At 36.3% G+C, this 26,154-nt stretch overlaps 1 protein-coding gene across 2 annotated transcripts in view; it reads left to right on the top strand.

The window, feature by feature from the left end:
* The window catches only part of nrg3b (neuregulin 3b), a 155,304-nt gene that overhangs the window by 73,438 nt on the left and 55,712 nt on the right, over positions 1-26,154 (top strand). The window lies entirely within an intron of this gene.

The raw sequence follows: 26,154 nt of genomic DNA, 5'->3' as shown, positions 1-26,154 counted from the left end.
TCTGTTGCTAATATCTTAGTATTACGGCTGTTATGGCTGACTGGTGTATACCCCCTTGAGCAGGTCAAAATGAATTAGGAAATAAACTTTCTGTTTTCTTGTTACTTATTTCATATTTTGTATCATTTTATATTGTTGATCTTACACCTTGAGAGAGAAGGCTGAATGGTGAGCATGCTGCCAGGGTTAACTTAACATGGATAGATGGATGGATGGATGGATGGATGGATGGATGGATGGATGGATAGATAGATAGATAGATAGATAGATAGATAGATAGATAGATAGATAGATAGATAGATAGATAAGAAAGTAAGTAAGAAAGAAAGAAAGAAAGAAAGAAAGAAGAGTTCTAACTTTTAGGTTGAGTTTCTCATATCACTATCAGGAAACTAGAGAAACAAACATTTTTCATGACCTAGGCAGGCTTCAGGGAGCCTGATAGATTTTGTTTATCAGGCTATGCAAAGGATTGTTTAAGATTAAAATAATTAAAAGCAGGAATTGTGTGCATCAAAATAAATAAGGATGGACCAGTATTATAGTTTTATTTTAACAGCTACAAATGCAATTAATATTGAATGTAAACTCTTCTAATTGATTAGTTATCAAATGTCATCACAGTTTTGCCCTTGTCAATGTCCAGATCCTTCCACTTGCCCATTTTTTCTGCTTTCATCATATCAACTTTGACTACTGACTCTTAATTTGCTACCTAATATATGCCACCCCTTGATAGTTTCCATTGTAACAAAATAATCAATGTTATTTACTTCACCTGTCAGTGGTTTTAAGTGTTTCTGGTGGTCAGTGGATTTGGATTGTGTATTAAATTGGACAGGAATGCCCAGCTCCAGCTGATAATGTCGACAGGTTAATTACATGAAGTAGCACCAGCAGAGCGTAACCTATCAGACAGGGGTAGGAATTAAAGTAGGAGCAGGACGAGGTACTGCAGTGAGTTTAACTGTGAAAGAATAGCTGCAGTAAAGCCTTCACATACTCATCACCTACTTTGTGCGTGTGTGTGTGTGTGTGTGTGTGTGTGTGCACACGCGTGCAATTTTTTGCAGGTTTGGTGCCTCCAGAGGCACAGAGACGGAGGAAGAAGGAAAGAGACTGTATGTTAGACAGAGACAGAAAGACAGAATTAAATGAGTGTTTGCATGTGTGTGTGTGTGTGAGACAGAAAGAGAAATAAAAAAGAGAATTACTATGTGACAGGGAAAATGAAAAAGGAATCACTATGTTCTATTCAATGATTATCACCTCTCATCCTCTGATATAGAAGAGAGGAACATCAAGTTATACACTAAATGAATAATATCTCACAGTTTTAACCAACACAAGAATAAAACATGCTGAAGCTTTTAAGCATGGTAGTTGTAAAATTCAAAATGGAAGTCATCACTCAGAGGTACTGTAGATATGCACTATACGTTAAGATCAAGTAAACGTCTGTCTTCCTACAGTAAAATGTGGATAATGGAATGGTTGGGCGTGACTGCACAGCAATCCAAGAGAGCTTTGTTTACAAGTAAAAGAAAATGAAGAAGCCGTCTGAAGAATTCCAGACACTGCAGTCCCACCCTCAATGCTGAGTTCTGACTCAGGCAAGCGCTGACAACAGCAGATGGAAGAGGAAAAGAAGTGTAATTGGAAAACAGATTTCAGTTTGTCAAGCAAGTCCATGGATCATGCCACTGATACTTATTGTCATTAGCCTGCAATTACAATACATGATTTGTGTTGAGATAACCTGTTATTGCTTGCAATTTGTAATCTGAAACTCTAGTTGTCTGCCTATATGACTGTTGAGGTTCTGAGAAGTAAGTTTGATTTTACACTTTGGACCATTTACATTTAAATGACCAAGAAAGCAGATTCTAACAAATTTTAGTTACGCTTCCGATTATTTAGCTTAATGCCAAATAAGCATTAAATATGAAGACCTTTATATCTTTTTGCAAAACCAGTTTCTGACCATATAACTAAGATATATGGCTTTGCTTACAGACAGTGGCACTGGATAAATCCCAAAACTTTCAACAAAGCTTTCTAGTTGAGCCGAATGGGGAAAGACTGTGCTGCAATGTCCTGATTATGTCATTTCCAGTCAAGTCAAGTCAAGTAGGCTTTTATTGTCATTTCAACTGTATACTGTACAGTTTAGTCCACAGTGAAACTAAACTGTGTCCTATACGAAGAGACTACATAAAGTGCACATGCAAATGCACAAACATGAGAGAAAGAATGACAACACGACAACATGACGCATTTCAATACTTCGTGGTGATGACCTAATGAGAGGAGGAGAAATAGGACACAGTAAAGTAAGTAGAAGCGAAGATAGAAAAGAGTTTTGTGCAAATAACAAGTAATTAATATTGGGCAAAAGAACAATTACAGGTTGGTATGGACATTGTTAGATGGCTGTTGATCAGTGTGTTTGTGCAGTGTGTTTATGAGGTACTTGAGTTTATCTGTGCGTGTGTGGATGTGAGTTTCCGAATGCTTCTGTACCTTTTTCCAAATGGTAGGAGGGTGAAGAGTGAGTGAGAGGGGTGTATCCGATCAGCCATGATGCTGGTGGCTTTGCGGATGCAGTGTATGATGTAGTAGCCTTTCATAGAGGGAAGAGAGACCACGATGATCTTCTCAGTTGTCCTCACTATCCACTGTAGGGTCGTCCGAGATGGCACGATTCCCAAACCAGACTGTGATGCAGCTGCTCAGGATGCTCTCGATAGTCCCTCTGAATAAAAGTGGTAAGGATCAGTGGTGTAAGCTGGGCTTTTCTTAGCCTTCTAAGAAAGAGAAAAAACTTTGTTGTGCTTTCTTGTGTAAGGAGCTGGTGTTGAGAGACCAGGTGGGATTTTCCTTCAGGTGGACACCCGGAAATTTGGTGCTGTTGACAATCTCCACCCAGGACCCGTTTATGTTTAGCGGAGAATGGTCACTTCGTGTCCTCCTAAAGTCAACAACCGTCTCTTTTGTTTTAGCAACGTTCAAAAACAGGTTGTTGCCTTTACACCAGTCTGTTAGCCTCTGCACTTCTTCTCTGTATGCTGACTCATCGTTCTTACTGAAGAGACCCACCACAGTCGTGTCATCAGCAATCCTCATGATGTGGTTGGATCAGTTTGTCGCTACACAGATATGGGTCAGCAGTGTGAACAGCAGGGGACTGAGCACACAGTCCTGGGTGGCCCCTGTACTCAGTGTGGTGGTGCTGGAGGAGCAGTTCCCGATTCGCATTGACTGAGGTCTTCCGGTCAGAAAGTCCAGGATCCAGTTACAGAGAGAGGTGTTTATGCCCAACAGACTCAGCTTCCCGATCGGCTGTTGGGGGATGGTAGTATTGAATGCTGAACTGAAGTCTATGTACAGCATTCGAATGTAGGTGTTCTTCTTGTCTAGGTATGTGAAGGATAAATGGTGTGTGGTGGAGATGGCGTCATCTGTTAAATGATTAGGACGATACGCAAACTGCAGTGGGTCCAGAGAAGGGGGCAGCAGGGTCTTGATGTGTCTCATGACGAGCTCCTTGAAGCACTTCATAATGATGGGTGTGATTGCAACGGGACGGTAGTCATTGGGAGAAGATACAGAAGACTTCTTTGGCATTGCAAAGTCCACATACTATATAATGTGTCCACCTTCTATAATGAATAAAAAGTTACAGGTTTGACATCAAGCATGATATTATGCAGTGAAACACAGTGAAACAAACACAATAAAATTGAAGGTAAAGCCCGACTTATTGAGTTTGTGAGGTTAAAGCTGCAGGAGTCACATTGATCTGTAAACAGTGATGAGACATTATAGAGACTGAGATTTAGAAAGCAGGGAGACATTGTATTATCATAGAAATGAGTTCAGATCACTATGTTAGTCCTCACTGTCCTGGTGGTTACATCATGTAGAACGAAAAAGGTATCAGAAATATTGAAAGATGTGAGCATTTGTCATTTCGGGCTGCAGCTTATGCAATGAAGCACAAAAACACAGGCATACCTCTGCATAGTTGCTTGTTACCCAACAAGATAAAGGTTGAAAGGTTGTTTTTATACAACATGGTTTTATGGAAATAGCAATATGTGTCAGAGCAATATAATTTTTTTTTTACTTACATTTTCATTACAGAAATATTATAGCTCCCTAGCAAACAAAATCCTAAACCCAGTTTATTTTTGAACATGAATTTATTTACTTATTTATATAAAAATAGATGTTGGATACAAAATCCAATATCTTTGTATTAGATCTGTCTTCCTATACATGGCAGAAGCTTTGTGATATATAAAAAGTACCGGCTAACAGCTTCACTTTTGGGCACAGTAGTATATTTAGACACAGTATTCTAGAATTTGTTTTATACTTTTTTATTATAGTCACAATACCATAACAAATCTGTCTGTTTTTTTCCCTCATATTTTTTTATATTAAGTCAGTTGTTCTTGTTTGTCAGACCCCAAAAGTGAATTCTTTCTAAATTTTTACTTTGTGAATACTGTATGACCATGACCTCACTATTGCCCATAAAAGGTGCCTACAATGTCATACACATTTTCTTTTCCATTTTTCTCTTGTCACTTAGTATAGCACTCTTGTCCTTTGCTATTCTTAGCAGTATTGCTCTTGTAGGTGGAGTCTCTTAATGTCATTTTCTCAAGGATGACCAGGGGATGGTTTACTCCTCTGAACATAGATTATTAGAGCTTGATAGAGGCATATGTGACAATGTGGGTGATGGGGTCGTCTCATTGGCTCACAAGTAGTCACTTAGCCTAACGAACCTGTGTTCCTTATTTGGGTTACTGTATTTCCCCGGTTAACCTCGGGGTGGCGTAATCGGTTTCAAAATACTCTATATTCATTCCCCTCCCTCAGCGTTGCCACACATATTAGTGGCTACACAGTGGCTTCATTTACAGTTTCACAAACTGGCCACTGCAAAACACATGGGCCATCCAAGAACCAAGCTACAGTAACTGGCTTTATTCACTAATTATAATTTTTTTTTTGTTCTTTCCTATTTTAAATCTTAGAAATTTAGTGTGTTTTTATGTGACTGATGTTTCATATGCCACACAGAGCAGATGCTATGTGAGGGTTGAACAAACATAATTAGTTTCTATGTATAGTTCTGGAGCAGACTATGCATCTGCTTTATTTTTTGTGCTTTGAACAATACTGGAGTCCTTTTTTATCAGTGTAAAGTGAGCTTAGTATTTCCTATTAATTATTATAGTCATTATTAGTGAAGCTCTGAAAATTAAATGTTTTGTACTTGATATAAAAAACAATATGTAATACACATACTGAAGTGCGCACTATTTTTCTTTTAGAATGTCTTTTTATTACACTTTTTACCACTGACTGTGTCCTTAACTTTTGAATTTCAACACAGTCTGTAAAGAGAGTGAAACTGCTGCTGGCAGCACCTACTGGCAGCCAAATTGGACCAACATTGCAAAAGCAAAAAAAATAAAAAATCATAGCCTAATTTTCACTTCTTTACCCTAGTTTTATGTAAGATGTCCTATGTACAGTAATACACTGCATGGTCTGCTTGGTCATAAACCTGGCTAGCTTGAGTGCCACCTACTACATTTCATGAATCAGTAGTCTCACAATCCAAAACACCCTCAGTGGTGTGAGTCTTTAGCTTGTATTAGGCTGTTATTGCCATTCAGATCTTTCTCACTGCCAAGGTTCTTTAACTTGATTCAAACATCTACCACCATGTCACCAGGCAAGGGGAGAAACTTAAGTAACAAAAAAAACAAAAAAAAAACATTTCTAATGAATATTTTTTAATAAATTGAATAACAGGTCTATATAAAACCAAAAATACAAAAACACTCTTTTTACATGTCTATGGAAGACTAAACAAATGTACATTTAAATGATCAGATAATAGTTGAATTTAAAACCTGTTTTTTTATGTTGGTAAAAACTAAAAATAATTGGCAACAGTAAATCAGAAGAAATGGAAAAAAACTGTGACTCACTCTGGCACACCTGTTATAGTCACAGTCATAGTCACTCTGGTAAGAAGTAGAGAGAAAACAAGCTAATGCTAGTGACAGCTACTGTTAGCAGGCTAAGGTTAAATACAGGTCAGGGAGCATAAACCACACACAAAAAACACACAGAGAATATACATATTATCAGACAAACTCTTATCAGGCATACTTTGTTCCTTACTATTAGCTAGCTGTGTGTCCAACACAACATATGTTAGAAGAATGTTCAAAGTAAGAATAACATGCTGAAATGACATCAAAACAACATTGACTACATGACAGTGGAATAACATTGAACAAATGACCTTTAACACAATGTTGTAAATATGACTTCAGAGCAATATTAATACCCATCTGATGGCCTAAGCAGAACTTCTGGCCACTATGGCAAGAAAAATGCTGTAGCAAGTAGAGTGCATGGCAACAGATGTCACAAAAAATACTGGACAACTGTAATACCAAAATTGGAATGCAGCCAAAATGGTAAAAAAAAAAAAAAAACTTTTGTCTGCTATTTTATTTATTTATTTATTTATTTATTTATTTTTTACAAAGCAAAAACAAGAGATGGATAGCAAAATGTTGTATCTGTCTCCATCGCCCTCCTCAAATCTTTCCAACTTTTAAAAACAATGTTATCACAATCTCATTACTGTTCTCATAACAATTCTATTATTTAATGTAATTAAATGTCACATATGAGGAAATTGATAAAGCATCCTTACGTTTATGATCCTTAATTTTCAGTGTCATATATAGACTAAAGTGATCACCCACTAGAGCTCTTGAAAGTACTGATAAAGAGCTTTTAAAGACAGTTTTAGAACATTCACACAGAAGGGATATAAATGACACAAATGAATGCTGTGAAGTATTGAAAAACATCAAAAAGGTATCCTAACATTAAAGAAGTGTTTCACAAGAAATCCATTATTTAATAAGATACATTACAATGAAGTAATTTTAGAGGAGTGTACCCAATATTCTCAATGCAACCAAAATCATCCAGCAGTAAAACCATGTCCATTCACCATGCTTTACTATTTCCATGTGACATGGTAAAGATTATAGATTACTTTCATGTCTGTTTTATTAAAGTATAGTTTAGCAATATCAACAGAAAATGGGTAACTAAAAACATTATACCAGGGCTGGACTGGACCCAGGGATCTTTCTGTATCAGTATCAATTTTATTTACCAGGCACAATTTTATTTTTCACCTATGCGAATTTGTCATGCTGCAAGCACATGTAACCGAGTAAATAATTGCTTATATATCAAAAAAAAAAAACTAATTCTGTAGAAATAGATTGATGAGGCAGCGTATCTGAAATAAGATATTAAATAAAATATGAAGTAATTGATGACACAAAATAGAGATGACACAAAATAGAGAATCAGTATACTAATACTACTATTATTACTAATATTACTGCTAATAATAATTATAGGAATAACATACTGTATGGTGCAGTAGTGACTCAGGGAGTTGAGGTTGAGTTGAGGTTGGTCCCACCACTGTTGGGAACTTGGGCAGGACCCTTAAGCCTTACAGGCAGTGCATGTATTGGTGGTCCCAGCCTAGTTAGCAAATAGGACAGTTGTTACAAGAAGGGCATCCAACTAAAAACCATTCCAGATCTTACATATCAAATAATCCCTAAGACAAAGGGGACAAAGCCAAAGGGGAAAAAAGTGTAATTAACTAATATATATGAATAGGTATATACAGTATGTGCAAACTTTTAGAAGACATATACAGTAGGTAGTATGTTCAACGATGCAGGTAGTGATGAATATATGATAATGTACTGTGAGAATCAGTACATTATTGCACAAATGATATCTTTGTGAAGAATGGGGCAGAATGATAAGGTTCTGTGCTACAGTGGAGCTGGTCCTGGGTTTAAGGCTATTAAACCTTTTTGCCAAATAATTGCATCTTCGTTGCCAAAAGGAGCATGCCCTGACTCTACAGCTGCCTTTTATCGTCTTTAACTCCCTTTTATTTTATAGTAAATTCAAGCAGATCTTTATTGTCATCACAGCTGTATACAATGTGCAATACAAAGAGAAAATAGGCCTAAAGTTCCTGCTGATCCCAAGATACAAGATACATGTATAACTTTCTCAGTGTATATACGTACTTCTTATATAGAGTACTTCTACTGGAATGGTTAGTCGAATAGCCAGAAATGCACTTAATAGTAAATTCTAGAACCCTTATTATTCCCTACAATTAGAATTGGATCTAAGTATAGGAACCATTCCAACCATTAGTACCCAAAGAACCCCTTGAGAGACATTTAAAGAATCCTGTTTTCAGAGAATGGTAACTTCTGGATATTACAAATTGGTTTCATATAATCTATATTTGCTGCTAGTTTTTTAGTTGGTGTTAATGGTCTTATTTAGATCTTGAAGAATCCCTTGTATCCGGACAACACCAATAACATATTGATAACACTTGTTGATAACAACAATTGATAACAATCATTGTTTTGTGATTTGAATTTTGAAAAGTCCTGTACTAAACGTGATAAAAAAAAACAGAAAGTTGCCCTTAAGGTTATTTTCCAAAAATGTGATGCTGTGATGAATATTTGTGTGCCTGCATTAGACCATAAGAAATATGTGTGCTTTGCATTGTCACTATTTTAATCAAGCAAAAATATTGGTTATTATTTTAGAAATGCAAGAAAGAGGTTTTATGCTACATAAAATATGTGAAGAAATGTGCTTGTCAATGCATAATAATATACATAACACCATGAAATGAGCCTGTCACTCTCTCTCTCTGTGGTGGAACTGATTACAGCATGCATTTATGTAGAGTGAATCACTAAATAGTTCCTGCATATTTATATTTTATTTTTTACATTAAAAATATGTTACTGAGCTTTTAGTATAACTGTTTGCTTGTTTATTCTATTCTGTGTACATATTTGGCATTTAAGAAAGAGATCTTGTTCAGTAGTATACATGCACACTTAAGTTTTCTCTTACAATAACTTGGCTTGTAAATCACAGGCTGCTGGATAATGAAAATATCAGGCAGAAAGAGACGTAGAGAGAAATATCTGCGGCCCTGCAGTATGCTTCCTGTTCTCCTCTGCTATGTTCAGTTCTCCCAATCTCTTTCCGAATATGTTAGCGGTACTAGTGTGCACACAAAGCAGGCATGAATTAGCAGGGCATCCAGGTTAAATGTGATCATCCACCTAGAGCTTTAGAGACTCTAAGACCCAGAGATTGTAACAGCCTCTCCAGGAAGGACACAGCATGACCCCTCACTTGTTCCGAGTGTGTCGGTGTGATTGGGTCTGATGCTCATGTGAGAGGGGACTCTGAGACACAGCCTTGTAATCCTGTTTGCTGGAGTTCCAGGGATCTTGTGTACCTAATGTTTGTTTGTTTGAATAAAGCCGTTGTGTGAAGCGAAGCACATTGGTGCATATTGACAAAAAGATTAGATACTCTACACATCCACATATTTCTCCTCGACAAGTCTTTCAGAAAAAGAGTTTGCCACTGATCTCAGCTGTCTAAAGGAAAAGTGAAAGTCATTCTTTACTTTTACTTTTTTTTCTTTCTTTCTTCATGCTTGGTATGCATTGCAAATTAATTCACCAAAACAGGAAAAATAAAAAAGGATAGAAAAAAACGAGGGTCATTCACAGTGTCATTTTTTTGGGTCAAGCCATTGGCATATGTTAGTGGGTCCTAATGTATGTTCTCAGTGTAGTTAGCCTTGAGCCTTATGCTGGGAGCACAGCCAAGAGACACTAAGCGAGACAGTGTGATTGGCATACAGATGCCCAAAGCTGTATCCATACACACTGAAGGAATACTTCATCCAGAGCACTTAATGTTCTTTTACATAAACCCGCTATGACCTAGACATCTGCATGCATACTAGAGATCCAACCAAATGCATTATTCAGATTGAACAGACAATATGATCAAATACAGATAATAAAGATCGGAAAGTGAATGAATCGGAAGTGGACTTTTCTTTTCTTTTTTAGTACCCTAGGCTAAACTGTGACAGGAATCCCATGGGAGACAACAAAATAAAGTCGCACAAAATGGTGAAAATTCACTTGTAAAATGAAAAATCTCTATCAATGTGCTGAAAATAATATTTTATTCCTTACTGCTACCTAGATAGAGACAGAACATTGGAGTATATAGATGAGAGAGGCTTGTAATTTTCATCATAGGTATACCTCAACTATGAGAGACAAAATAAGAAACAAAAAAAACAGAAAATCGTTTGTAGGATTTTTAAAGAATTTATTTGCAAATCATGTGGAAAATAAGTATTTGGTCAATAACAAAATTTCATCTCAGTACTTTGTAAAATACACTGTTGGTGGTATTTTGGCCCATTCCTCCATGCAGATCTCCTCTAGAGTAGTGAGGTTTTGGGGCTGTCGCTGGGCAACACGCACTTTCAACTCCCTCCAAAGATTTTCAATAAGTTTGAGGTCTGGAGGCTGACTAGGTCACTCCAGGACCCTGAAATGCTTCTTACGAAGCCACACCTTTGTTGCCCAGACTGTGTGTTTGGGATCATTGTCATGCTGAAAAACCTAGCCATGTTTTATCTTCAATGCCCTTGCTGATGGAAATAGGTTTTTACTTAAAATCCCATGATACATGGGCCCATTCATTTTTTTCTTTACACGGATCAGTCATCCTGGTCGCTTTGCAGAAAAACAGCCCCAAAGCATGATGCTTCCATCCCCATGCTTTACAGTAGGTATTGTGTTCTTTGGATGCAACTTAGCATTTTTTCTCCTCCAAACACGAAGTTCTATTTGGGTATCATCTGGCCATATGACATTGTCCCAATTCTTTTTTTGGATCGTCCAAATGCTCTCTAGCAAACTTCAGATGGTCATGGGCATGTACTGGCTTAAGCAGGGGGACACGTCTGGCACTGCAGGATTTGAGTCCCTGGCGGCGCAGTGTGTTACTGATGATAGCCTTTGTTACTTTGGTCCCAGCTCTCTGCAGGTCATTCACTAGGTCCCCCCGTGTGGTTCTGGGCGGGTTTTTACAGGCCTCTCATCTTTTTAAGTGGAAGAACTTGCACAATTGGTGGCTGACTAAATACTTTTTTGCCCCACTGTTTGTGTGTGTGTGTATATATATATATATATATATATATATATATATATATATATATATATATATATATATATACAAACTGAATGTCAGAATGGGAAAGAAAGGTGATTTAAGTAATTTTGAGCAGAAGACCCCACAGGGTACCACTCATCTCCACTACAAATAGGAAAAAGAGTCTACAATTTGCACGAGCTCACTATCCAAAATTGGACAGTTGAAGACTGGAAAAATGTTGCCTGGTTTGATGAGTCTCGATTCTGTTGAGACATTCAAATGGTAGAGTCAGAATTTGGCGTAAACAGAATGAGACCATGCATCCATCATGCCTTGTTACCACTGTGCAGGCTGGTGGTGGTGGTGTAATGGTGTGGGGGATGTTAGTGCCAATTGGGCATCGTTTAAATGCCACGGGCTACCTAAGCATTGTTTCTGACCATGTCCATCCCTTTATGACCACCATGTACCCATCCTCTGATGGCTACTTCCAGCAGGATAATGCACCAGGTCACAAAGCTTGAATCATTTCAAATTGGTTTCTAGAACATGACAATGAGTTCACTGTACTAAAATGGCCCCCACAGTCACCAGATCTTAACCCAATAGAGCATCTTTGGGATGTGGTAGAACGAGAGCTTCGTGCCCTGGATGTGCATCCCACAAATCTCCATCAACTGCAAGATGCTATCCTATCAATATGGGCCAACATTTCTAAAGAATGCTTTCAGCACCTTGTTGAATCAATGCCACGTAGAATTAAGGCAGTTCTGAAGGCAAAACGGGGTCAAACACCGTATTAGTATAGTGTTCCCAATAATCCTTTAGGTGAGTATATATGTTTGTTAGTTACATTAATGAATTATTCATTTCATTATTATTTTCTTCATTTAGTAAAGGACAAAGAAATCAACATTTCTTTGGATGACAGAATAGACTAATTATCATATTTTAACATAATACCACTTCATATTTTCCTCACCATCATCTTTTTCCCATCACATATCCTTCATCTTATCTCATCCATTTCAGTTAGCTTTCTTATTTATTTATTTATTTGTTTAATAAAATTTCTTGCCCTTGCCTGTCTGGGCTGATTTCTTCAAAAATGGATGTAACCCACTGCATGACTACTAACTTCCGTGTGGTGCAGGATCAAGCACAAAGGCCAAGTATATACTGTACATGTAAAAATGTTTACTAACATGACCTGTAAGCAACCCCTCCTAATTTCTTTATCCAGGTTAAATATATTTATCCTTTTTTTTCCAGTCCTTTTAATTAATTAATAATATTTTTTATAATTAATTAATAATATTTTTTATAATTATGAACAGTAGACATAATGTTGGCAAATTATTATCCTCTGGCACAAAAGGTTGTCTACATATAGCAAAATGTTTTCTTTAAAAAATTTAGACAAACTACCACATTTTAGACAAAATATACAGTAAAGGTCTAAAGCCTATAGCCTGACTTTCAAGCAAAACCTGACACCTCCTGTAAAGCCAATTGCTTTATTGTCAAGATGCACAAGTGGACTTTCTAACATGCATACCTGTACTATAATGAGGTGCTGTAGCCAAATACCAAAAAGTGAAACTACAACTGGTATAGAGAGAGAGAGAGAGAGGCTGCAGATGGTTTAAACAAAGTTTTTGTGTTAGTTGCAGTATAAAGGTTCTCATGAATGTTAAAAAGGTTTTGTGTGCAGCAAACTCAACACTTGTTGTCCACTATCTAATTTGCTGCCTCTGCTTGAGTTTGAATCATTACAAAATCATAAAGCATAAATTTGCAATATTTTTTAATTAAACTCCTATTATTGATACTACAGTAAATCGCATACTTACAGTAAAGAACCACAAACATAACTGCAGGTTGATTTATACATTGTGTCTATACTGTGGGAGACGGAGCTAAAAGAGCTTGCTGAAAAATCACACAAAGCTCACATTGATATAACCCAAACAATTTGACAAAATATTTGCCATTTGTGCTATTTAACACCCCTGTGACTCAAAGAAAACATACAGAAAATATGCACTATAAGTTTGCAATTCTTCTTACTTAATTTAAAACTCATTCTTCTCAGAACTGCAAAACTGTTCATATTCAATAACTGTGTTCCTCAGATCAGGGTCCCAGTTACCCTGGGTGCAAGGCAGTAGAAGTCATCATAGATGGGACTCTATTCTATCACAAGGCACCATTCACATCTGTTTGCATCTACTTCAATAGTGGGAAGAAACCCACGCAAACACAGTCAGGATATGCGAAACTCCACATAAACAGTAACCTAAGCTCAGGATTGAAACAGCAACTCTGGAGCTGTGAGGCAGCAGTGCTACCCACTGTACCAAACCACTGCTGGGTGTCTTCCAGAAAAATCAAATCCAGGTTAGGCCAGTCATTTGAGATAAATGGCCCCAAAAGACAATAAAATAAACATTAGCTCTAAATGTAAAACACACTGGTATACTGGTGTGTTATCTTTCCACCTGAGTTTCACAAACAGGCCAGTTTGCATCCAAGCCTTTCCAAACCTCATGCTGAGACACCCGCCTATTATCAGCAGCATGCAAAAGCACAGTGCATAATTCATGGAGTGTACCCATTCAAGTTATGAATAGCTGTATTTTTCAGCAGAACACACAGTGGTGGCCAAAGTATTAAAACAAAAATTAAATTCTAAATTTTTTTTATGACAATCAAGCTAAAAGAATAATTTGTTATTTTATGCAATGAAATTGCTATGCAATAAGCAATATTCAGTATAAAGTCCTTAACTCTTCAATTCTGGATCTTCCTGGCCATAAGGTAAAAAAGACATCTGCAGGACTCTGGTGCTCAATCTGTGTTTGCATAATTGCTTCTTGAAGATTACTGTATGTACAGAGACGGTTTCTTGACTGCAGCTGCCTTCGTCCGCATTTGGGCCTTCTGTTGGGTTTAGGTCTGGGGATGACCCAGTCCATGGCCGCAGAAGCTGAATGCCATTGTCACAAATCCCCATACGTGGTTGTTTTTCACTAAGTACTGTAATTATAAGCAAAATCAGCAAAACTGCTTATCAAAAGCAAGATAGACTAGAATAATTAGTGAAATTACTTGTTTTGTGCACAAGGTGAACTATAATAAAAAAGTATTAAGACAACATATGCCATATATGTTGTCTTAATACTTTTCGCCACAACTGAACATTAAAACTCTGAAATGGCATTTTGATTGTTTACAGAAAGAGAATGTCTGTGGAGCGTGAATTTAAAAAAAGAAAGATGTGATTAATTTACGTGCTCAGACAAGTGTCTGAAGACTTTTCTTAAAAGATCAAGCTGAATTTAAAATCATGTTTCATCTTTTATCTGTCTCATGAATTAGTGATTGCACATGTTTACCATTTTTCATTTGCAACAAGCAGGGAAAGTGAAATGAGTGAATAAAACAACAGAGTAAACATTTGTGCAAACATGTCAATATGCAATGTGTTGGCAAATAGACACATGTAAGCGTTCTGTGTTCACATGATTTGAACCCTTTCCGGGTTCCTGCTTTCGTTCATTTTTTGGCTTTCTCTATGTCTCTGGCTCATTCCCCGTGTTTATGCTGGCTCTGCACATCCTCTTTCTCCCGTGTATCAGCCAGTGAATAAATATTTCATTGGACGTTAAATATAGCCCAGCTTTCAGTGAGCCTGAACGAGCCGGGTCTCCTCTCCGGGGCAGAAATTGAGTGGGGAGGAGAGACAGAGGGCACAGAGCTAAAGGAGACCCCCTCTGCCCTTGTAAGCTCTCACTCTTAGCCAAGGTTACTCTTGTCATATATTTACTGTATTGAATGGTCTAGTTCAAGTGTGTGTCTCTCCAGAAGTGGATATAAACTTGTCTGTGTTACTCACAGAGAGAAGTACTTCCTAAATATATGATGCTTCTATAGTTGCCTTTTCCTCTTTCACAGATATGCTTTTGATTGGGCCTGTATGATGTCCTGTAACATTATTCTCTCAGTTATGCACACAATGAATAACAAAAATCAAATGCATAAAATATCAACATGTGCATTTATATTATTTATGATTATGGAAAGAAATGCAGTATGCCTCTTCTTTAAGCCCTCTGTAATCATGGCATGAATCAGTCTAATGTATTTTGAGAGTGTGGGAGGCTCTGCCATTTCAGCAGATCAAATGAAAAACCGGCTAAAACTGCAGTCCATCAGGGAACATGGGAAGGCTAAAGGCTCCTGGGTTGCTTGGCATTTGCAGGGACATGTCATAAAAACACAGCGGTGTGTAATTGGAAACTGGTGGTACATGTTTTAGCAGCTTTATTGTGACGATAATGTCTGCTAAAATATCAATTAATATTCTGTATGGTCTCATTCAAAGAGCCTTCTTCTGCATACATTTTGTGTATTAGGCCTGCTTTTCTCATCACATCAAGAAGGTCCATTAGAAAATACTTTAAAGCTTATTTTACCGATGCACCTCACTTGCTTTTCCTTTAGACACAGCCAGTGTTGGGTGTAATGCGTTACATACAGTAGTTAGAGTACTTGGATTACTTTTTTGAGTAATCTAATGCGTTAGGTCTGCCATTTAAGTATTAATTTTTTCAAAAATGTAATCAGACAATTTATGTAATCTGTGAGCCAGACAGCAGTCGTCCCAATCCGTTATTGTGTGTGTGTGTGTGTGTAAAAGTCGTCCTACATGCCCCGCCCCCGATAACCCGCCCCCTCAGTTTTTCTTGCTGTTATACCCCTATCTCACCTATGCAGTTTGACTATGCAAGGACCGACATGTGTAAAGATGGAAACATAACCACTGCGCCAAAACTCGCGAAATTGAGATTTGGTAGTTAACAGATTATGGGCCAAACTTCGCTAAGTGATAATGGTAGAATAATTATAAAGGTCTTGATTAAAACAACATGCATGAGGAATCAAAGGAGTTTTCATTTTCTGCAATGGAAAAGTACTCTAACTAGTTACTTTTATCAGAAAGTAACGCTATAATGCAACTGTATACTTTTAAAGACAGTAATTTTGTAATGTAATTAGTTACTTTAAAAAGTATCGTCCCCCAACACTGGACACAACCAAACATCAGTAAATATATATTACCGTTTAGTTGTACAGTATATGCAAGACATTATATGGATCTTGGAACTATTTACACATGCTCAGAAGATAATGAAGATTAAGGCACGTGTCTAGTCATTTTCTCATGGTACCCCATAAAAAAAGGCATTTAGATGATCTCCAAACTTTTACTGAACCTTGCCAGAAAAAAAGCATGCCATGATGATTTCTTATAAGACACAAATAGGAGACATTGCTGCAAGAAAGCATCCTTGCAGCCTGTCAGTTATTGTGTGTGTGTGTGTGTGTGTGTGTGTGTGTGCATGTGTGCGTGTGTGTGTGTGTGTGTGTGTGTGTGTGTGTGTGTGGGTGTGTGTGTGTGTGTGTGTGTGCATGTGTGTGTGTGTGTGTGTGTGTGTGTGTGTGTGTACAGGCAGTCCATACAAACCTATAAATAAACAGGAAACAAGACTAGGTGGTAAGCCTAGGATTACATTGGCAGTATGGATATTACGGCACTGGCAGAAGGCTGGAGTTTGGCCAAAGGTTCTAGTTTACCTTGCTTGCTATACTTAAACAAATAAAAAATAAAAAATAGAACAAAGAAGTGGGAAGGCTAACATAATCATAGCTGTGTTAAGTGAAAGAGCATATATTATAGATATTTTTTTAAAAACAAAAACACTTAGCATCATTTAATGCTAAATTTGTGAAGAACATTCACAGCAGGAGATTAGGCAAAAAGAAAGAAAATCACATACTGTACTTGATGAGTTTCATAACCAAGAAATATCAAGAATCCCAAAGTAATCAACGCAATCTATATAATAATAAATATAAAAAATAATATAATAACGTAATAGTAACATAATTGTAACAAAGTTATAGCTGTAATTCAAAATATTCCTTGTCCCTTTTAGTACAGCATGCAGACAGGAAATGTAAGAACTGAAGGTATGGGTGGTTAAAAAAAACAATAATTTGAAATATATTAAAAATGTTTATAGATAGATGCATGAAAAAAACAGCAAGCATTGGGAGACACTTCACACACAGACTCATAGCAGGAATCAAACCACCAGATCTGGAGGTGCCAGGTTACCTTGTTAATCACTATACCACTAGGACAAGGGGCAAGAAAGCATCACTAGCCAGAGTACCCGGAATCACCTCTATACTCCTTAAGGAACTATGAAGAGGCATTTTAATGGAGGTTATAGAGTTGAATGCGATAGGTCTGTCTGAGTCTGATGGTATAACTGCAAATACGAGTTATTATTGGCTTTAATTTAAAAAGAAAGCATTCATGCCTTCACAGCTTAAAATGTCTTATAATGTCATTAGAACCTTTTACTACTGTAAGCCTGGACAGTGTAGTGCCATTGCAGAGTTAGGGAAGAATCCTATTTTTTTATTTTACAACCTAGGAAATCTTGCTAGACATGTTGCTTAATTAAAGCCATTTGCTGATAGCAAGCCACTGAAATCCTGTACTTAATCGATTGTGAATGTATGCTTCGATTACTTGTCTCTGGGCTACCATAAAAACAGTTGAATTGTTTTTAAATTCTCTGGAGTGCTTCCTCTGGAGTGCTAGCCTATGTCCTGAATGTCACTTCAGGTTATAAATGCACACTTTGTCCATGCAGAGCTGTCATCATCTGTAGAGGATTCATTTCAAACTGCTGATAGGATTCAATTTATCATTCCTCAAAAAGGTAAAGTGTCTTACTTTCCATCTCATACTCCCTGGTTCTAGTCAGTAGTGGCTGTGTTTCCTGGCATTTGTCTGATGAATGAGTTCTTTAATTCATAAAAAAAAAAAAGTGGGGGGAATACTGACATGTGGTTAACCAGTTCTCTTTACCCTACTACTTTCCAATTTGGCTATCTAGGAAAATAAAATATTTTCACCAAGCCAGAATTGTACTTAAAATTCCCTTAAGGATCACTGCTCTATAAATAAAGGTTTTTCATGCTCTCAAGCATGTCTTATTTACCTGGTGCTGACTTGGTGCTGATAAGACAAAGCAATCTAATACTAGGTCAGGTGGCACCAGTGTCCCTCTACTTATCTAGTGTTCTAAAAAACACAGTACAATACAAAGCTCTTTAATGTAATGTATTATAGTATTTATAATACTATATAATATAATGATTAATAATAATCATTATTTTAATGTAATAAACACTATAATCACATTAAATATTTATTATTGTTTAATGTAATTATAGTGTTTATTACATTAAAATAATGATCATTTTTATTATTATATAATATAATAGTCATATATATAATGTATATTTTATTAATATATTGTATGACTATTATATTATATAATAATAAATAAACTAAAATAAATAGAATAAATAAAATCCTGAAGTTATATATGCACATATTTTTATCAGTTATATTCCTACAATAATAATGGATGTTGCAGAAATCTAATAATATGAAGCTAAAAGTAAATCATTATAAAAATAAAAAATTAGCCAAAATGTAAAGAGTAATACAACTCAGTTACATTCAGTAGTGCCCAAAAGCAATTAAGCAATTTCCCTCTGCGATTAATAAAGTTCTTTGAATCTTTGAATCTTTAAATATTGTATGTAAATTGTTGCACATAGTTTTTGCTCCTCCAGGTTATCAGCCAATCTGCAAGTCAATGGAAGGACTGGGACCTCAATTAGCCAATGATAAAGAAAGGTTGTGTCTTTTATTACGCAAAGTTGGCTGGTTTTATATTAAAATTCAGGAGAATTTTGAAAAATCATTTGGAAGACATTGAAAACAGAGCCCTCTTTACAAAATGCATTGTAACTCATATTACGAGCAGGTTTTGCCCCACCTGTTTATTTTCCAATCAGCTAAACTACATATGAACAAAGAGATGGACAACTCAACTAGCAAGCGGTAAAGAGATCATTGACTGTTTTCATATCAAACATTCAAGGAAGGCATTGACAACAGGGTAGCACTCCATTCAAAACATGCTGTGCAACCCATGAATCATAAAGAGTACATACTGTACACAGACTCTGGATCATTTTTCTTTAGACCGTCTAAGCTTTTAAACAGCATATAGACTGTGTCGATAGCATTAGTTATGTAAATAAAATATTATAAAGCCCTGTACGAGATGACATCTGATACAGTGTGAAATGCTTTTTACAGTAAGATAGTCTCGCCCAAGTAGTATTCTGGGAAATAATTTACAGTACCTGTAGTTTATACTGTAGCAAGAAACCACACTATATAGCGACACATAATTTTAAGAAGGCACAAGTGAGGAAAAAAATGCAAATGAACTTTATTAAAAGGTTTAATAAAAATGTACAACCTTTGTTATTTTGTGGCAAGTGAAACTCATTTAAACCAGAAATAAAATAAGACAATTTTATGTAATACTAGGTAGCTAAATTTTTATTAGCCTGTTATTAAATAGGCTGTTTTTTTTATTAAATAACCCAATTAGCTTTGTTTGTCTTCCACTTTGTTTTCCTCCCTATGCATTCTGCGTGATTACATTAGTGTAATTTACTGTGTTATCATAGTCAATCAGTTCATATAATGCAATTTAATATCTTAGTTTATTTTTATCAAACTATTTTGTGCTAGTAAACAAGCATACAATAAGGATGCACTGATTACAGTAATTAAAATGGATTTTTACAATGGATTTTTTTAAAATGTATTTTTTTAGATTCTCCATGTGCATATTCGATCTTTTCACTTTGTGAAGGTTTGAAACTAAAAACAAAGTAAATTTCTTTTTTTTTTTTTTTGGTAGATGCTTATTTTAGCTTAGCAACTTTAGAGATGTTATCAAGGAGGAAGAGAGAGAGAAGCACTCTGTTCTCTTCATGAACATCATTTCCTCTATTACTAAATGCACTACTCTCAAAATCCCCATCTGTAAGAGCACTTTACATCCCTCTCAAGGCCTGTCCAAAAGACGCATATTGATGAACTTAATGCTAGTACAGCTCTTAAAATTACTGTTTACTTCAAAACTCCAATTATCTGAAAAGTGGTTGCACCTGTCCATCAGTCCTTTTTATGGTTTGAAGTGATGTGGTTTTAGCTTTGTCATATGTGCTGTCATTTGAACCATCAGAAGCTTAAGTGTCCTACTAATGCATTGGGCTATCACAAGCACAGAAAAACTTCAGTAGATAAATTCTAAAAGTCTCTTCAACAGGAAGGAAAGAATAGCAATTGTCCAAAAGACATTCCCTCAATTGGTGTTTTGATGATTACTGTATGGTTGGGAGTGTTATGTAACATATTGCTTCAAAATCTTGTTCAACTGGTGACTGTGACTGGTGGACCCATTGCATGTGATTTTCAACATTTTTTGAATACCATTCATTGATTCCTTGTGCCCTGTGCATGGGGAACTTGTCATCTTGAAAGACAGCCCTGTTTCAGAAGAGGATAAAGGTGATCAGTCAAAATAACCTTTGTATTGATTTGCAATGATGCTTCACTCAGTGGACAGGTGGATTAAAATCATGCCAGCAAAATGCCTTCAACAACATAATAGACACATTTATACATTAATTTGTCACTTGTCAGTAGATGTCCATAAAATACATTTTGAAACGCTTTCTATCAAATAAAACAACGCTTCCTATTATAAGAAAATAAATCAGCAATGAGGTGGTAGGACATTGATATAAATATCTCAATTCATTTACCATTACCCTTTTGTAGAAAATCCACCATCCAGAACATTTGGTTTTAATTACACCCAGCACTACTGTCACAGCTGATGTGATCTGCTTGTTAAATAGTGATGTATCACTCCAATAATAATAATAATAATACCATAACTACGTCCAAATTTCAGTTCATTTTCCTCAGTTCTATATGCCCCAGTGTTGCTTGCTGTGTCAATCGACCTGAATCTAAAATAACTTTGGTAGCTAGAAATAGGATGGTAGATCATTAGATGCCAAATAATGGTAACCCAATTTTACTAAACACTGGTCCAAACACTGGTACAAATATTGTTTATTATTATGATTTACATGCAAAGGTATAGCGGTCCCATACATGTTAAAAAAAAAAAAAAAAAAAAAAGGTGACAGATCTTTGGATGTTGACTAGCTTCTAGCTTCTAGCTTCTCACTAACTCAGTTAACAAACAAGTATTCTATACTCACCTCAACCTGTAAATCCTCTTGTTTAAGGATGCTTCGAGACTGCCCTTAATTATACCACCAGGCAAAATGGCTTCACTGACGTCTCTAAGTAAGTCAAAATAATCTTGTCTTTTTCTCAGTAATGCATCACATAACAAATGCTGTGATCATAAAGAGGGTGACAGATTCGGCCATTAGGGTCTCATGGACCTGAAAGAGGAACAATACGTCACATTAAACAAGCAGATAACAAAATCAACAAAATTTGACAGATCGAAATTAAAAATGAAACAATTCTGTGATATGACTAATTATATTTATTCGTTATATATCAGTCTGGATATATTCTGACACAATAACACCGAAAAAAACGTGTCTTGTTTTTGATGATGCTATTTAGATCTATAGCATCCTGAATATTTAATAAAGAAGGGAGCATGGAATGTGTGTTTAGATCGCAGGCATGTCTCAGAAAATGTTCCAGGAGACTGCCCTCAGGGGACTGTCCATCTGATTGGTGAAGGACAAGGTGGGCTATAACTGTGAGACAGATGTTTGTGTCTACAGCTATTCCAAGCTGTCAATGCAGCCAAATCCTCTCAACCCACCATCCTGCTGGCAAGAAGTACACTTGCTTTTAAGTATCTACCCCCTCACTAACCTCCATTTGTCTCTGACAGAGGATGTCATGATGAGCATGATGAAGTGTGAAGGGAAAGGTGTTGACAAAACCAATCCTGTTTATGACATCTCGGGTCTAGTAACGTCATCTATAATCAGGGGTTTGGCTATAGGAGAAAAGATCAAAATTGTATAATTACAAAGCCAATTGTGAAAAATTTGTTTAGTTGTAAGCAATTTCCAAATGATTGATTGACGCACGCATTTTGCTCGATAAAGAATGACAATTAACCTGGCACATTACTTTATAATACAAAATAGTTTTCACACGAAATTAATTTCTTGTTGCAACAAAAAGAGAAAAAACCCTCTTGAGTTTTATATTTGGGGGGAAAACAAAACAAAACAAATAAAGCAGAAGGACTGTGGAGAGTGGTGGATGATGGGGAAAGTCAGTATCCTCAGCAGTCTGTTCGATGGGCTTTGCTGTAAACAGTGTGAGAGAACTTTCCCCAGAGATCAGCCCAAGCCTGAGCACACTAATGAGCAGGGTGATTACAGGCAGGGCATTCAGAAAACTGCTACAAATGTAAATGCACATCTCAGTTCCTGTGCTGAGTGACTGTGTGCTGTTTTTTTTTCCAAAGGGGTGCATAATGCACATCTTTATTGTTTTAATGTATACATATTTTTAGAGATAGTATAATACTGTATATAGCTCAATACATGTTATACGCCAGGTTGTTAATGTAGTATGTTCATAGTTTTCATTTATTACAATAAACATTATGTGTTATATTAAACATCAAAAAATCTGTTAGAACAATATCTACTGAAACCTGATAATTAACTTTTACTTGTACTTGTACATTCTAATCTGTTTAATCTGTATATAAGGAGGCAATCTGCTATTTTCATGCTTTTCCCACATGCTCCGTTGCAAAATTAGACTATTTATTTACTCTTATCTCTTATATCACTGTCAGTGTACAGTAGTATACGCCATATCGTGTTTCTGAGTTTCCACATAGATTATAGTTTCATTTCAAACTTGCTCCAAGGACATTTTATGATATTCTGAAGGGGAATCACATGACATTGATTGCTTTGCTAAATTGCCTTTTGGACTACTTTTAAAGTGACCAGGATGAATAAAGTATTTAGGGAATAACTACAGGGATAATCACTGAGTAGAACAATTATCCCACCAGCACCTGAGCAATTACTGAAGCTGTTTTTACACATTACTGAGCACAATTAGTAGAAGGTCAGAGCATTACACCAAGTGGTAAACACAGAAAATGTTTTCAACCTCGCACACTTCATTTTGCAGATGGTAGGGGTCGGCGGCCACAAAATTTGTTTCTGTTCAGTTTACGTTCGGGTTAGTTTATTTTGAATAATTTGTCAACAGAAGTTTAGTTAATATGCTCAAAACACACTAATTCACAAAAATTTGCTTTGTAAATGTACACTGCCTGGCCAAAAAAAAAAAGAGTTGCATTTCAGAAGAGCCAAATTATTGGCCTGCATCAAGCCAAGAAAACAATTTAGGGGATTGCTGAAAAGAGTGAAATTGGGTTAAAAATCGTCCAATACATTATGGAAACATGAAAGGATAATGCTTAACCATTCAGCATATGGTGGAAATGTGGTCAGAACCATGAGCTTTACAGTATGTAAATTGTAAAAGTAAGAGCATTTCTGCACAAATGTGACAATAACTGTGTTGGAACTGAACAGCTGTGTGGCCTATAAAAAACACTTGTTAATGAGACTAATCAAAAAAGAAACATGCATGAAGCGATGCAACCATCATGCATAGTGGCCACTGTACAAGCCTCTGGAGGCAGTGTTACAGTATGATCATGGGTTGCTTCAGTTAGTCAGGTCTAGGCTCAGACACGTTATGTGGCAAGGAAATGAAATAAGCTATTGACCTAAAAGTAATGAATGACCATGGTGTCGCATCTACAGTATGCTCTTTTTTTCTTTTCTGATGGCTCAGCCATATTCCAGGACTCAAACTGTGAAAGAGTGGTTCCTGATTCATGAGGAATCATCATCACACATGAATTGGCCGCCACATTGCATGACGCAATCTACGCTAAAGATGGTGAAATAAAATATTAGAGCATGCAATCATTTTCGGGCCAAGCAGTGTATAAATGTGTATAAACAAAAAAAAAAACATTATTATTTCTCACAAAATCTAATGAGGAACATGAACAGCTGTAATTTCACAGTAGATTTCACAGCTCTGGTTGTAGGTTTGTCTGTATGTCAGATGATCAGGTTTATATTAATGCTGTCATCCTTCGATGTTACCAATCCTATAGTGTTAACTCATAATGCATTGTTAACTTCAAGAGATTACATAGAAGAAGAAGAAGAAAACACCTCATGTTATGTTAACACATTGTCACAGAATAAGGAAATTTTGTTATAATTCTATTTTCAGATAGAACCCTATAATTTCAAATGGATGAAATTTTTACTAGTAATCACAGCATGTCGCAAAGTAATCTAACAATGTGTCATGAAACCATTTATAGTTTGAGTGCTCACTGATCTGTATGACACTAACTAAAAAATCATGATAATCACCTTCCATGCTATATAGGTAAACTGTAGTCCTGTGATTTATATTAAAGCTATAACGAATTTACTAAAGCTTAAAAAAACACTAGCCCTGACAGCTGGAAACTGTGTGCAGAGTGTGACTAATAGTTTACGCTGATGTGCAAAATCAATTGAGAAAAGAAATAATAAACTTATCAGTGTTCAGACATAAAAGGTTGCTGATTGCTAATAGCTTCTCAGAATCCCTGAGCATCGATTACAGTGTTCATTAATTCTTTAAACACCTCCCCCAGTCCCTCAAGAGCACCCATATTGATGCAATTATTATTGATGGTTCGTAATTTTAATTTGGTGCTCGATGATGTTTATTGCATGTTTCTGCTCTCTTAGCCTGCAGATGGTCCCTTTTTATGAGCATCTTAATCAAATGTGTAGTGGTGAAATATCTAGTCCATGAGTGGCCCTGGGTCACACAGTAAACATAGCTGATTGCTGATCAACGGCCTTGTCAGTGATAATATTCTGGCCTAGTTTTAAATAGGATTCTAGACGATACAAATGACAATAAATCATATTAGAGGAGTTACAGTTTTCTGCTTTTACAGTGAAACATTTGATGCAGTAAACTTCTGATCAATACTTTCCAGATGATTAATATAATGCTATAATGTTTATGGTGAGCTAGATGACAAGTCTCCTAATGGCACAGCTGAATTATGCACATCAAACTTTGTGGGAGTTTTTTTTTTTTTTTTTTTTGGTACATGCGCACCATTTCTGGTTGTAATTTACATTACAAAAAAATACATGTAAAAAAATTACATGTACAGTATCACTTTGTCCTTATGTTCTAATCTCAACATCATTTCGATCCATTAGTGGCTTGAAGGTGCTAATCTTCTGACCTGAGGTTCGTTAATCAATGAGAACAACAGATTGATTTGACCACAACACTGCAAATGCCTGTCCTTATTTGGGCAAGATGTTTCTTCTATTGTCGCTTACAGTGACAGCTGGTCACGATGGGAGATGGGAACTAAAATCTCCTGTTTCACCCAGAGATATTTCTATGCTTGTAGAGACAGTTGGTCCGCACCAAGCTATACAAAACATTCTTACTATGAAGTGTTAAAATGAAAACTTAATATGAAATGTTTTTAAGTGTTTCTGGTCCACAATGACAATGCTGTGTTTCTTCATAATAACAAAACACTAGAAATTGACATGGAATGAAAAATGTCAGGGAGTGTTCTGCTCTGTGTAATAACCTGGCAGCTATCACTCACGGGGTGCAGGAATCAATAGTCTGGGCTAGAATGAAATCAGCTCCAGCGTTGCTTCTTCGTACAATTCTTCAGATTTTATTTATGATTGAAAGTAGTGTCTTATGACAACCGTTAACAGTATTTGACATGGATGCTAAAAATGGAAGCATATGTTGATGTCTTTTATCTTTAAAGACAGCCCTGCTTGCCCGTTCAAATCAGCCAGCCGTGGTCACATTATGATAACAGTCTGCTGGCAGTAATAGAGAAAAAAAAAATCTGCTTATATGGT

This window comes from Clarias gariepinus, chromosome 14 (assembly GCF_024256425.1).
Source record: "Clarias gariepinus isolate MV-2021 ecotype Netherlands chromosome 14, CGAR_prim_01v2, whole genome shotgun sequence".
NCBI classification, from domain to species: domain Eukaryota; kingdom Metazoa; phylum Chordata; class Actinopteri; order Siluriformes; family Clariidae; genus Clarias; species Clarias gariepinus.
Note: the sequence above shows the minus strand (reverse complement) of the source record. Positions and strands in the feature narration are given on the sequence as shown.